The sequence below is a fragment of the Bison bison genome, unplaced genomic scaffold, assembly GCF_000754665.1.
Source record: "Bison bison bison isolate TAMUID 2011002044 unplaced genomic scaffold, Bison_UMD1.0 scf7180017864268, whole genome shotgun sequence".
Classification (NCBI taxonomy): Eukaryota; Metazoa; Chordata; class Mammalia; order Artiodactyla; family Bovidae; genus Bison; species Bison bison.
In genome coordinates, this window is record NW_011494840.1 from 50,764 (window position 1) to 54,130 (window position 3,367).

The 3,367-nt window shown below is 43.1% G+C and overlaps 1 protein-coding gene across 1 annotated transcript in view; it reads left to right on the forward strand.

The window, feature by feature from the left end:
* Positions 1-3,367, forward strand: part of B3GAT2 (beta-1,3-glucuronyltransferase 2) — a 74,953-nt gene that overhangs the window by 22,162 nt on the left and 49,424 nt on the right.

Genomic DNA, 3,367 nt, shown 5'->3' on the forward strand with positions numbered 1-3,367 from the left:
CGGGTTCTTTTTTTTTTTTTTTTTTTTTTTTAATTTTTAAACTTTACATAATTGTATTAGTTTTGCCAAATATCAACATGAATCCACCACAGGTATACATGTGTTCCCCATCCTGAACCCTCCTCCCTCCTCCCTCCCCATACCATCCCTCTGGGTCGTCCCAGTGCACTAGCCCCAAGCATCCAGTATCGTGCATCGAACCTGGACTGGCATCTCGTTTCATACATGATATTTTTACATGTTTCAATGGGCAGGCAGGTTCTTTACCACTAGCGCCACCTGTGAAGGCTTCTAGAAGCCCCGAGGAAAACGGAAATTTAAATAGTCCTAGATTTGGCTATGATAAGTCCACACAGACAAAAAAAAAATTCCCTGTGACTGGTTGGTCTCGCTGACACTCATCTGTTTCCTCATAAGTACATTCAGGCTAAATCTTTTTAGCAAGGATACCACAGATACGACATTCCCTCCTCTCCTGTGTCCTGTTATGTGGCACCAGCAGTCAGGTCATCTTATGGATGCTGAGGCCAAACTGGATCACTTGGTCAAGGGGGTGACCGCCAAGTCTCTCTGTGGTAGAGGCACATTTTTCTTTTATAATTTGTAAGTACCCCATAGATGGACACTCTGAAGCGGTGCGAGTATCTTCTTTCCGGAAAACTTTGACCCAAGAGTTTGAGCATCCAGTGACGATTCTTGCTTGAATTATTATTGCCACGCTTTGGGGGCACCCAGTGGAGCTTTTCTCTTTGTGTCCTTCAGCACTTGTTCACTGGTATCCTTCTTAAAGGACGGCTAGTCTCTAACCAGCCTCCCGCCCAGTGTGTTTTAATCTGCCAGTGTCATTCATTCTGATGCTCGAATTGTTTACAGCTTGGCCAGCAGCCTGTCTTTATCATCTGTCATTGAGCAGTTCCTTTGCCTCTTTGATGCAAAACATCCTAAAGTCACACTTTGTCCCCGTGCGGGACCTGGAATCAGCCACTTCTCCAAGGAGCCCTAGTCCCGTTTAGTGTAGAATGGTATTTACAAACCAAGATCTTGGTGTTAGGTGTGTTTATTGCTGCTGGGGTGTTAATAGTTCTAGGACTTTTAATCATGAGTTCATATTAAAACCTCCAAATGGATTTTGTTTTTAAAACCCCAGCTTCATTGAGGTGTAATTTACCGACAATAAAATGCACTCATTTTAAGAGTAGAGTTTGGCGCATTTTAACCCCCTTCCACAGGCTGGTGCACACCACCGGACATACCTGTTTGCAGGCAGCTGTGTGTGGTGGCCTAATCTGCTTTCAGACTCTACAGATGAGTCCGCCGATTCTAAAGCTTCATAGACGAGAAAGGATACAGTATGCAGCCTTCGTCTGCTCTCTTTCGCTCACCATTGTATTTTCGTGATTCATTCATGTTGTTATGAATATCAGTGGCTCATTGCCTTTCATTGCTGAGTAGTAATGCTGTATCCATTGTATGGATACATCATGATCTGCTTTTCTGTTTAAAAGCTGTATTGGGGCCGTTTACAGCTTATGGCTGCTATGAGTAAAACTGCTGTGGATATTAATGTACAAGTTTCGTGTGGACAGGTGCTTTCATTTCCCTTGGGTTGCTGCTAAGTCACTTCAGTTGTATCCGACTCTGTGCGACCCCATAGACGGCAGCCCACCAGGCTCCCCCGTCCCTGGGATTCTCCAGGCAAGAACACTGGAGTGGGTTGCCATTTCCTCCTCCAATGCATGAAAGTGAAGTCGCTCAGTCGTGTCTGACCCTCAGCGACCCCATGGACTGCAGCCCACCAGGCTCCTCTGTCCATGGGATTTTCCAGGCAAGAGTACTGGAGTAAATACATAGAAATAGAATGAGTGGATCAAGATATTTGTTAACTTGGTAAGAAACTGCCGAAGGGTTTCCCAAACCGTTTTTACACTCCTGTACTGAAACTCCAATACTTTGGCCACCTCATGCGAAGAGTTGGCTCATTGGAAAAGACTCTGATGCTGGGAGGGATTGGGGGCAGGAGGAGAAGGGGATGACAGAGGATGAGATGGCTGGATGGCATCACAGACTCGATGGACGTGAGTCTCAGTGAACTCCGGGAGTTGGTGATGGACAGGGAGGCCTGGCCTGCTGCGATTCATGGGGTCACAAAGAGTCGGACACGACTGAGCAACTGATCTGATCTGAGGGACTGTTTCCCCACATTTGCACTGATACTTGGTGTTGGCAGTCCTTTAATTTTTGCCATCTAGTGAGGTGCCATAGTATGTTACTGCAGCTTTTATTTCTATAATGACTGACGGTGTATGCTAACTGATTATTCATGTTTCTCGAATGAAATGTCTGTTCAAATCTTTGGCCAGTTTTTAAACCGTCTGTAGTGGCTATGCTTTAGGCTTTTTTATTGAGCTGTGAGAATTCTGTGTGTTCTCAACACAAGTCTCTGTCACATACATGTATTGGGATATTTTCTCCCAGTTGGTGACTTACTTTAAAATTTGGTAAACAATATCTTCCAGAGAGTTAAAATTTTTAATTTTTATTAAATCCAATTTGTGAATTGTTTAGGGTTCATATTTGTAAGACCTTTCTGAGGAATCTTTGCCTATGTATATAAGAGTTTGCATCTGGTAATCCCAAATTCCCAATCCATCCTCCCCCCACCCCTCTATAAAGAGTTTCTTTTTTAAAAAAATTAGTATTATTGAAGTATAGTTGATTTGCAATGTTGTATTAATTTCTGCTGTACAGCAAAGGGATTCAGTTATGCATATATATATATATATACACAAACACATATATATTATTTTCCATTATGGTTTATCACAGGATATGGAATACAGTTTCCTGTGCTAGGCAGTAGGATCTTGTTCTGTAAACACTAATTTGTATCTGCTAATCCCAAACTCCAAATCTATCCTTACCCCACCCCTCCACAAAAGGTTTCTTTTCTATTTTCTCTACAAGTTCTATAGCTTAAGTTTTCATGCTTATGTCCATGATTCCATTGAGTTAATCCTTATGAATATTGTGAGATACAGGGGTGGAGATGGTTCCCTCCCTTCCCTCACCGTGAAGGTCCTTTTGTTCCAGCACAGTGTGTTAAAGACTATCCCTTTCCCCACTGAGTCATCTTGGCATCTTAGGGAAAACAAGTCAGCCAGGCATATGTGGGAAGAGCTATTTCTGAATTCTGTCATCTCTTCCATTTACCTCCATGTCTGTCTTTACACTGACACCACGGTGTCTTCATATGTGATAAGCAGAGCTCAGCCGGCTCCTCCCAGGACTCACAGTTAAGTGCCCTCAAGCACGTGACATAATTAAGTGTAGCTGGCTGTGTGTTGAGCAGTACTCTTTTTTTTTTTTT